The sequence below is a fragment of the Perca flavescens genome, chromosome 18, assembly GCF_004354835.1.
Source record: "Perca flavescens isolate YP-PL-M2 chromosome 18, PFLA_1.0, whole genome shotgun sequence".
Lineage (NCBI taxonomy): Eukaryota > Metazoa > Chordata > Actinopteri > Perciformes > Percidae > Perca > Perca flavescens.
The window spans coordinates 31,612,332-31,624,831 of NC_041348.1; the positions used below are offsets into that span (position 1 = coordinate 31,612,332).

Here is a 12,500-nt window from a genome sequence, read left to right on the forward strand (position 1 = left end):
GAGGTCATCCAGTCGGTGGTGAACGGAGCAGATGGCTGCATCTTCTGCTTCGGACACGCTAACCTTGGTAAGTACACACACACACACATGCACGCACACATGGACACACACACATACACACAGACAGAGAGACACAGACACACACACAAAGAGACACACACACAGACAGAGACACAGAAACACACACACAGGGACAGACACACACACACACACACACACACAGAGACAAACAAACACACACAAACACAGACACACACACACACACACACAGAGACACAGACACACACACACACACACACACACACACAGACACAGACAGACACACACACACACACAGAGACACAGAGACACACACACACACACACACATACACACAGACACACATACAAAGACACACAGACAGAGACACAGAAACACACACAGGGACAGACACACACACACACACACAGAGACAAACAAACACACACAAACACAGACACACACACACACACAGACACACACACACAGACACAGACAGACACACAGACACACACACACACACAGACACAGACACACACACACACACACACACACACACACACACACACACACAGAGAGACAGACACACACACATACACACAGACACAGACACACATACAGAGAGACACAGACACACACACACACACAGAGACACAGACACAGACACACACACACACAGAGACACACAGACACACACACACACACACACACATACACACAGACACACATACAAAGAGACACACAGACAGAGACACAGAAACACACACAGGGACAGACACACACACACACACACAGACAAACAAACACACACAAAACACAGACACACACACACACAGACACACACACACAGACACAGACAGACACACAGACACACACACACACATACAGAGACACAGACACACACACACACACACATACACACAGACACACATACAGAGAGACACAGACACACACACACACAGAGACACAGACACAGACACACACACACACACACGCAAGCATGCACGCACACACACACACACACAGACACACACACACACACACACAGAGAGAGAGACACAGACACACACACACACACACACACACACACACACACACACACACACACACACACACAGAGACACAGACACACACACAGAGACACAGACACACACAGAGACACACACACACACAAAGAGACACAGACACATACACACAGACACACACACACACACACACACACACACAGACACACACACACACATACATACAGAGAGAGACACAGACACACACACACACACACACACACAGACACACACACACAGACACACAGACACACACACACACACACACACAGACACACACACACACAGAGACACAGACACACACAGAGACACAGACACATACACACACGCAAGCATGCACCACACACACATGCACGCATGTACGCACACACACAGACACACACACGCACGCATACACACACACACACACAGACACACACAAAGGCACACACACGCACACACACACACAGTCACACACGCACAAAGACACACACACAGACACAAACACACAGAGACACACACACACAGAGACACACACACACAGACAGACACACAAATTTAACTTTTCTGATGAATCACATGACCCGTAGGTAAGACCTACACCATGATTGGCCGGGAGTGCTCCACCCAGAGTCTGGGCGTGGCTCCGACAGCCATCTCGTGGCTCTTTAAGGTGATCGAGGAGCGCAGGCAGAAAGCCGGGACTCGTTTCTCCGTGGGAGCTTCCGCGGTGGAGATCTCCGGTCGGGAGGAGACCCTCACTGACCTCCTGGCTGACCACCAGGAGGCCCCGGGCCCCCCAGTCTCGCTGCTGCAAGACCCCCTCTGTGGGTCACAGGTACCGAAAGTCCTTCTTCATCCCAACACGTTCAACTAAAAAGTGACTAATATGTTAAAAAGAACTGGCAAAAATGTTCAGAAATAGGTCCAAAACTTTAAAAGAGGCAACGGAAAACTTAAAAAGCAACAGAAACATAGAAGAAAGCGCTAAAATAGGGAAAAAAATTGAAAAAGCATTTAAAAAATGTGTAAGTTCATAATTTAAATAAGGAAGTTTGTAAGGAAGTTCGTGAGGAAATTGCGTAAAGAAGTTCGTAAGGAAGTTCATAAGGAAGTTTGTAGGTTCATAAGTTCGTAGGTAGGTAAGTTTGTAAGTAAGTTCGTGGGAAGTTTGTAAGGAAGTTCGTAGGTTCGTAAGTTTGTAGGTAGGTAAGTTAAATAAGTAAGTCCGTAAGTTAAATAGGTTCGTAAATAAGTTAAATAAGAAAGTTTGTAAAATAGGTTCGTGGGTTCGTAAGCAAGTTAAGTAAGAAAGTTTGTAAGGAAGTTCGTGAAGTTCGTAGGTAGGTAAGTTCTTAAGTAAGTTAAATGAGATTAAATGGTTAAATAAAAATAAATTTGTGAGAAAGTTCGTAAAATAGGTTCGTAAGTTCCTAAGTTAAATAAGTTAAATAAGTAAGTAAGTTTGTGGGTTTTTAAGTAAGTTAATAATTTTGTAAGGAAGTTTGTAACGAAGTTCGTAAGAAAATTCCTAAAGAAGTTCGTAAGGAAGTTCATAAGGAATAGGTTCAGAAGTTCGGAGGTAGGTAAGTTTGTAAGTAAGTTTGTAAGTAAGTTCGTAAGGAAGTTTGTAAGGAAGTTCGTAGGTTCGTAAGTTTGTAGGTAGGTAAGTTCGTAAGTAAGTCCGTAAGTTCGTAGGTTCGTAGGTTCGTAGGTTCGTAAATAAGTTTGTAAGTAGGTTTGTAGGTTTGTAGGTTCGTAAGTAAGTTCGTAAGAAAGTTTGTAAGAAAGTTCGTAAGGAAGTTCGTAAGTTCGTAGGTAGGTAAGTTCTTAAGTAAGTTTGTAAGTTCGTAGGTTCGTAGGTTCGTAAAGTAAGTTCGTAAGAAAGTTCGTAAGTAGGTCCGTAAGTTCCTAGGTTTGTAAGTTCTAACCTGTGAATTTACTTATGAACCTACGAACTTTCTTACTTACGAACTTACTTCATAAGTTATGAATTTACTTACGGACCTACAAACTTACTTACTTACAAACTTACTTACGGACCTACATACTTACTTACGAAATTACTTACGAACTTACTTATTTACTTACAAACTTACTAACAAAATTGTTTACGAACATACAAACATACTCACTTACTTACAAACTTTCTTACGATCTTACTTACCAACAACTTACTTAATAATGAACTTCTTTACGAACTTACTTAAGAACTCACAAACATACTTTTTATTATTAATATTAATGAACGAATAACCGATGTGGCAGACTGCAGAATGATACTTTTTCTGTTTTAGACCCCAAATTTATGGGGTTGTATCAGATTTTAAAAGTCTACAGCCTAATATAGTACCCTGGCTTGCTAGCAGCCACTAACTCACAAACTTACTTATTTACAAAACTACTTATGAACTTATTTACAAACTTACTTACAAACTTCCTTACGAACTTCCTTATGAACTTGCTTACTTCCGAACTTACTTATTAACTTATTTACAAACCATTTCGCCCTTTCATACTACTCGCTAAGGTGTAAATTAATACGCAATTGCAATTAGCATACGGAAGCTTACTTGCTTACGAACTTACTTACAAACTTACGTACGAACCTAAGAACCTACTTATGAACGTTCTTACAAACTTACTTACAAACTTATTCACGAACTTACGTACGAACCTAAGAACCAACTTATGAACGTTCTTACGAATTTACTTACAAACTTATTTACGAAAGTACTTACTTACGAATTTACTCAGAAACTTACTTACGACCTTACTTATGAAAATACTTTTCGCCCTTTCATACTACTGGCTAAGGCGTCAATTAATACGCAATTGCAATTAGCATACGGAAGTACCGGAAGTTCATGCCACATTGCCACTTAAAAATCTAACTCCCTCTCCTCAAACTCCAGTCCAATTATTCCTGAGCCTCCATCTTTTCTGTTTTATCTTCCCAGAGTTGCTTCTTTCTGACACTTTTATCTCTGCTCGCTTTAATTGTCTCTTTCTGTCTCCACGTCCTTCATTATCAGTCCTCATTCTGTCTTCTCCCAGCTGTTATCCTTCTCTACACTTTTCTCTCCGAGAGACTTGGCTTCTCTTTTAGATGAGATGTCTTCATGAACTCAGAATGACTGCAGACTGAGGTCATGTTTTATTCAGCGTGTTTTAGCAGACTTTCTGTTTAAAAGTTCTTTACACGACAAAAAGCAATGAAACATTTTCAGGAGAGGACAGTCTCTATGCAGCAGATTAAGCTACATTATTATTATCTATTAGATGAGGACACAAGCTTACTTATTTACTTACGAACTTCATTACGAACTTACTTACGAACTTACGTACAAACCTAGGAACTTACTTACGAAAGTAACACCCTAACTACTTACTTACTTAACTAACTTATGAACCTCTGAACTTAGTTACTTACAAACTTACTTATGAACCTACGAACTTACTTACTTTTAGTTACAAACTAACTTACAAACTTAGTTACGAACCTACAAACCTAGTTACAAACTTACTTACTTACGAACTAACTTACAGACCAACAGACTTACTTACGAAAAAAATACTTACGCACATACAAACTTACTTACGAACCTATGAACTTAATCACCTACGTGCTTAGGAACCTACCAAATTACTTATTTACTTACAAACAAAATTGCTTACAAATATACTCACTTACGAACTTACTTACAGACTTACTTACGAAATTCCTTACGAACTTACCTATTTACGAACCTACAAATTTACTTACTTACGAACTTACGTATGAACCTACGAACTTAGTCAGTTACTTACGAACTTACTTATGAACCTACGAACTTACTTAGTTACGAACTAACTTACGTACCTATAAACTTACTTAGTTACGAACTAACTTACTTACGAACTTAGTTACGAACTAACTTACGTACCTATAAACTTACTTAGTTACGAACTAACTTACTTACGAACTTAGTTACGAACCTACAAACTTAGTTACAAACTTACTTTACTTACTTAACTAACTTACAGACCTACAGAGTTACGAACCTACGAACTTACTTACGCATTTACTTACTTACGAACTTACTTACGAACCTACAAAAATACTTACGCACCTACGAACTTACTTACGAACCTATGAACTTAATCACCTACGTACTTAGGAACCTACCAAATTACTTATTTACTTACAAACAAAATTGCTTACAAATATACTCACTTACTTACGAACTTACTTACAGACTTACTTATGAAATTCCTTTACGAACTTACTTACTAATGAACCTACAAATTTACTTACTTACTTACGAACTTACGTGCATTTAACCTCACGAACTTAGTTAGTTACCTACAAACTTACTTATGAACCTACGAACTTACTTTAGTTACTTAACTAACTTACGTGCCTATAAACTTACTTAGTTACGAACTAACTTACTTACGAACTTACTTACAAACCTACAAACTTACTTAAGAACTTACTTACAGAACTAACTTACAGACCTACAAACATACTTACGAACCTAGGAACTTACTTACGCATTTACTTACTTACGAACTTACTTACTTACCTACAAAAATACTTGCGCACCTACTGAACTTACTTACGAACCTACAAACTTGATTACCTATGTACTTAGGGACCTACCAAATTACTTATTTACTTACAAACTTACTAACAAAATTGCTTACAAACATACTCACTTTCTTACGAACTTACTTACAGACTTACTTACAAACTTACTTACGAAATTCGCTTACGCAATTCCTTACAGACTTACTTATACGAACTTCCTCACTTACGAACCTACAAATTTACTTACTTACGAATCTTACGTGCGAACCTATGAACTTAGTTACTTACTTACGAACTTACTTATGAACCAACAAACTTACATAGTTACAAACTAACTTATGTACCTATAAACTTACTTACGAACTTACTTACGAACCTACAAACTTAGTTAGTTACTTACTTACGAACCTACTTATGAACCTACGAACTTAGTTAGTTACGAACTAACTTACGTACCTATAAACTTACTTATTTACGAACTAACTTAATTACGAACTTACTTACGAACCTACGAACTTACTTACGAACTAACTAACTGACGGACCTACAAACTTACTTACTAACTTATGGACCTACAAACTTACTTACGAACCTACGAACTTACTTACGCATTTACTTACTTACGAACTTACTTACGAACCTACAAAAATACTTACGAACCTAAGAAATTACTTACGAACCTATGAACTTAATTACCTACGTACTTAGGAACCTACCAACTTACTTATTTACTCACAAACTTACTAACAAAATTGATTACGAACATACAAACATACTCACTTACTTACAAACTTACTTACGATCTTACTCACAACAACTCTAATATGCGTTATAATGGTCCTTTTCCTCTGGTCCTCCCATGTCTTACCTCTCTCTCCATCAGCTGCAGAACCAGACGGAGCTTCGGGCGAACACGGCCGAGCAAGCAGCGTTTTTTTTGGATGTCGCCGTGGCAACGAGGAGGAGCAGCCAGGCGCCGAGTGACCAGGAGGCCCGGAGGAACTCCCACTTCCTGTTTACCTTACACCTCTACCAGGAGAGGCCGGACAAGAGCAAAAAGGCAGCAAGTGAGTGTCTGTCTGGTGTGTGTGTGTGTGTGTGTGTGTGTGTGTGTGTGTGTGTGTGTGTGTGTGTGTGTGTGTGTGTGTCTGTGTGTGTGAGTGTGTGTGTGTGTGTGTGTCTGTGTGAGAGTGTGAGTGTGTCTGTGTGCGAGTGTGAGTGTGTGTGTGTGTGTGTGTGTGTGTGTGTCTGTGTGCGAGTGTGAGTGTGTGTGTGTCTGTGTGTGTCTGTGTGCGAGTGTGAGTGTGAGTGTGTCTGTGTGCGAGTGTGAGTGTGTGTCTGTGTGCGTGTGTGAGTGTGTGTCTGTGTGCGAGTGTGAGTGAGTGTGTGTGTGTGTGTGTGTGTGTGTGTGAGTGTCTGTGTGTGTGTGTGTGTGTGTGTGCGTGTGTTTCTATGTGTGTGTCTCTGTGAGTATTTGTGTGTGTGTGTGTGTGTCTGTGTGTCTGTGTGTGTGTGTGTGTTTTCGCTTTTTTTTTTGAGTTTAAGGCAGCTGATGGTTCAGTTATGGTTAGGTTTGGGTAAAGGTCCTCGCACACTGAGTCTGATGCATATTTATTAATCTATTGCGGTACATTTCTGTTGTGTGTTTTGTGCCGTCTGTGTGTGTGTGTGTTTTGTGTGTGAGAGTGTTTGTGTGTCTGTGTGTGTGTATGTGTGTGTATGATCTAATCCATCATCCATCATCCACACAATAATCTCATTTCTGACATGTTTTCTGTGTGTTTTGTGCCGTCAGTGTCTGGCCGGAGTCGTCTCCACCTGCTGGACCTGGGCAGCTGTGAGATGGACCTCAGCCCGGACCCGAGGGGGGCGGCGCCGCTCAGTGTCTGTCGCTGTCGGCCCTCGGAAACGTCATCCTGGCCCTCGCCAACGGCGCCAAGCACGTTCCCTACAGGTACCAGCTCGCATTTTAGTGAACCAGCAAAGGCCAAAGGGCACAGAGCCCACAACTCACAACAGATTATTCAGCGGTCTTCAACACAAGCCAGTCTGGAGCCCTGAATGCAGCATTTCAACCCGTTTCTGTCACTTTTCTCAAAAGGTTTTTTTTTTTCCTTTATTTCAGAAATTTTAGGTCACTTCCCTCCAACATTTCAGTCGCCTTCATTTTTGAAATTTTTGTCACTTTTCTCAACGTTTTTGTCATTTTTTCCCAATATTTTTGTCATTTTTTTCCAACATTTTCATCATTTTTTCCTACATCTTGTCATTTTTCTTTTTATATTTTGTCATTTTTTTCTTCATTTTTCTCATTTTTTCCAAAATTTTTCTATTTTTTTCCAGATATTTTTCTCATATTTTTTTCAATATTTTTCTAATTTTTTCCTGATATTTTTCTCATTTTTTTCAACATTTTTGGGTGTTTCTTTAATAGTTTTTGTCTCATTGTTTTCAAAATTGTTGTCATTTTTTCCTAAGTTTTTGTCATTGTTTTTCCCAATATTTTTTCTACCAATATTTTTTGTCATTTTTCCCCAACATTTTTTCTACCAATATTTTTGTCATTTTCCCCTGATATTTTTGTCACTTTTTCACAACATTTCAGTTGCCTTTATTTTCAAAAAATGTTGTCACTTTTTTCAACATTTCAGTAATTTTTTCCAAGTTTTTGGGGCGTTTTTTAATAGTTTTTTGTCTCATTGTGCCGGTACTGCCGGCTCTGTCTTTTTCTCCTCTCGGGTCTTTTTAACAGCAGGATTTCTGACTTCAGATCACACACACGTGTGCTGCGTGTAGTTCAAAGTGCTCTTCATTAAAGTGAAATGAGACTCCTTCTTTTCCTTCCTGCTGAACTGTTGCATATTGTAATGAAAGGTTTCCAACATTTCAGTCGCCTTTATTTCGAAATGTTTTCCCAATATTTTTGTCATTTCTTCCGACATTTTTGTCACTTTTTTTCCTAAGTTTTTGTCATTTTTTTCCCCAATATTTTTTTCTACCAATACTTTTTGTCATTTTTCCCCAACATTTTTTTCTACCAATATTTTTGTCATTTTCCCTGATATTTTTGTCACTTTTTCAGAACATTTCAGTTGCCTTTATTTTCAAAAATTTTGTCACTTTTTTTTCAACATTTCAGTAATTTTTTCCAACTTTTTGGGGCGTTTCTTTAATAGTTTTTGTCTCATTGTACTGGCGGCTCTGTCTTTTTCTCCTCTCGGGTCTTTTTAACAGCAGGATTTCTGACTTCAGATCACACACGTGTGTGGCGTGTAGTTCAAAGTGCTCTTCATTAAAGTGAAATCAGACCTCCTTCCTGCTGATCTGTTGCATATCCTAATGAAAGGTTTCTGGGGTCCTGGGGGTTCTAACGCCGTCTCTGCTCTCTAACGAGGGTTTCTTGATGTATTATTCAGGGACAGTAAGCTCGCCATGCTGCTCAGCGAATCCCTCGGCAACATCAACTGTCGGACCACGATGATCGCCCACGTCTCCGACTCGCCGGCCAGCTTCATGGAGACGCTGACCACCGTGCAGCTCGCCGCACATCGCATCCACCGCACCGGAAGAACAAGTCCAAGGTACTGGAGCAAGTATTCTGATCCTTTACTGCAGTAGAAGTACTAATACCACACTGTAAAAATACTCTGTTACAGTAAAAGTCTGTAAGTATCATCAGGAAAATGTAGTTACATTATTAAAAGTGAAGAAAAAAATCTTTTAAGAAACCAATAAACCGTGTGTGTGTGTGTGTGTGTCTGTCTGTCTGTCTGTGTGTGTGTGTCTGTTTCTGTGTTTTTGTGTATGTGTGTTTGTGTGTATGTGTGTGTCTGTGTGTGTGTTTGTGTGTATGTGTGTGTGTGTTTCTGTGTGTGTTTGTGTGTCTGTGCGTGTGTGTGTGTGTGTGTGTGTGTGTGTGTGTGTCTGTTTCTGTGTTTTTGTGTATGTGTGTTTGTGTGTATGTGTGTGTGTGTGTTTGTGTGTATGTGTGTGTCTGTTTCTGTGTGTGTTTGTGTGTCTGTGTGTGTGTGTGTGTGTGTGTGTGTGTGTCTGTGTGTCTGCGCGCACATGTGTGTGTGTGTGTAAAGGTTTTGTGATGATTTATTTGCCAGTTATTTCCATAATGATTGCAGTGAATCGGGACACTTTTAGGCGAGGCAGCTTTATTTCTATCACACATTTCAGCAACAAGGTGATTCAACGTGTCTTCCTCAAGCTGCTGACAGTAAAAACATTTCAATCGTTAATGTCCATCAGTAGGATCAGGTCACAGAGTCTGAACTCAGTGAGACAGATAATCCATACCCCTGGTCCTACGGGGACGGTAGACTGTGGTGGGATGAAATCGGCTTTCGCTCACATTAGAGGCTGTGTTTGTGTTTTATTGACAGAGCCATATGGTTGCAAGCATACAGGGGAGGAGCCGGGTAATATAATATAGTTCATAAACTCATGAGTACCACTGTATATAAATAAATAAAACATGTATAATTTATTGGGAAATTGGGTGGGAATGGTTGTATTGTGTAAATTATCCACAAGGGTGACAGCAGCTCAGTCTGTAGGGAGTTGGGTTGGGAACCGGAGGTTTGCTGATTCAAGTCCCCATACGGACCAAAGTATGGTGGTGGACTGGTAGCTGGAGAGGTGCCAGTTCACCTCCTGGGCACTGCCAAGGTGCTCTTGAGCAAGGCACCAAGCCCCAACTGCTCAGGGCACCTGTCCATGTGCAGCCCCCCCACTCTGACTCTGAGGATCTCTCCATTAGTGCATGTAGAGGTACTGAGCATGTGTGTGTAATTCACGCCTGTGTGTAATAACAACAGAGTGAATAACATTGTAATTTCCCCTTGAGGGATAAACAAAGTATACATTTTATTATTATTATTATTATTAGTATTATTAGTATTATTATTATTATATGTGCATATGTATATGTATATATTTTTATCTTCTTTACTCTGTATACGTATGTATGTGCATACGTATGTATGTATGTGTATTGATGTGTATGTGTATATAGTTGTATATCTTTATTTTTTTACTCTATGCTGCTATTTGGAGAGGATTGCAACAGAATTTTGTTGTATTGCATACAATGACGATAAAGATCTATCTATTATTATTATTATTATTATTATTATTAAAGTGGGGTCTAGGCCTACCCTATCTGTAAAGTGTGCTATGATTTGACCCTAAATTGAATAATTTCTTTGGTATCTGCAGAATGCCTCCAGTTCATCTGGAGGGGAGAGTTCCCTGGAAGGCCCGCCTCATCGACCTCCTCATCTGCGACCCCTCCACCCCTCGGACTGTAGCCCTGACCCTGACACCCCCCCTGCTGCTCCAGCGACCCCGAGTACTCCTCAGTAGTGAACACTCCTGCGATACCGTGATCTACATCGGGCCGGGAGGATGGCCATCTCGGACCGAGAGCTCAGCGACAACGAGGGACCACCGTCCTCCATTCCCATCATCCCCCCTGACCAAAAAGCGAGTCAAAGATGCCCCCAGGTCTGACAGAGATCACTTGAAGTGTAACACGTTTGCAGAGCTGCAGGAGAGACTCGACTGCATCGATGGCAGCGAGGGTCCGCCACGTTTGGCACAAAGCCAAAGCAGCGCAGCCGCAGCGCTCAGGACTCAGACTGGAGTTGGTGAACCCACGGAGGCAACGTCTCCACCCAAATCTGTCGAAATTTACCTTCACGGTGTCTTAGAAAGAACGTCAACCGCATGCACCAATAAACCCGATCAGGATCGGAAATTCCCTTCAGCCGGCGGCCTCTTGGACACTTCAAAAAGGACAAGTGCAGATGGGGGAAACTTTCAGCCAACCCCTTTCAGCCTTTTACGGTAAAGCAAGGCAGGACTTCCTCCGAGGACTCAGAGCCTGTGGTGTGAGAGAAAGTCTACTTCAGAGGGGTGTGCCCAAGCCGTCAGCCTCACCGTCCTTACCCAGGACATCCAGGGCAGCATCTCAGCCCGGTAACGTTGTAGAGTAGGACCCCCCAGTGGGTATGAGCCAACCACTGGGGTCTCCCAACATGGAAAGGGCTTACAATCTTGGGCTGCTCTGTTAGGAAGCTGCCTGGACAGGGACTTTTTGAGGACTACCGTTACGCTGCAGCAGCCTGTGGAGCTGAACGGGCGAGGACGAGCTTGTGTTCTACGGTCGAGGAGCTTCCTCGTGGTCTTGTCCCAGACAACGGCCGCCCTCCAACTCAACTCCAACCTCCTCAGCTTCAACCGTGAGGAGTCATCCTCTGATCTCGGCCTGTGAGCATCATCAGCAGTATAAACGGCGAGTATGATGCTTGCGTGTCGACAAGGAGCTGTGGGACCTGAAGTTGGCACTGACTCCCAGGAAGGCTTGTTTTCCCAACACGGGCGACAAACAGTCGACCATTGGCTCTCGGCCGAGTGAAGTGAGTGCTTATTCGGCTGAAAGGGACAGCACTCATTCAAGAAGGAGGCATTACTTACAGGACAAAATAAAAGGCATCAGAGGATGCATCCAAGCCAGACTTCGTCATAAACAGCCATTGAATGACATCAAGAGCTCCCTTAATGACAGTCCCGTCTGTTTCTCAGAGCTGGACAGTTACCCTGTTCCTCCTAACAAACCTTTCACCTTATCAGGAACAGAAACTCCAAGGAACACATGTGGAAAAAGGAGCTGTTGGACCTTTGGGTGTAGTTGGACCTGACTCCCAGGAAGTCTTGTTTTCCCAACACGGCAACAAACAGGCAGTTGGCTCATTGCCATGTAAAGTAAGTGCTGATGCGTCCGAAAAGGAAGGCACTCATTCAACAAACAAGCTTTACTTACGGGACAAAAACCTAGACACATCCATGCTAAGCTC

At 41.5% G+C, this 12,500-nt stretch overlaps 1 pseudogene; it reads left to right on the forward strand.

Moving 5' to 3' along the window:
* The window catches only part of LOC114572892 (kinesin-like protein KIF26A), a 15,367-nt pseudogene extending 3,450 nt beyond the window's left edge, over positions 1-11,917 (forward strand).
* The last annotated feature ends 583 nt before the right edge of the window (positions 11,918-12,500 follow it).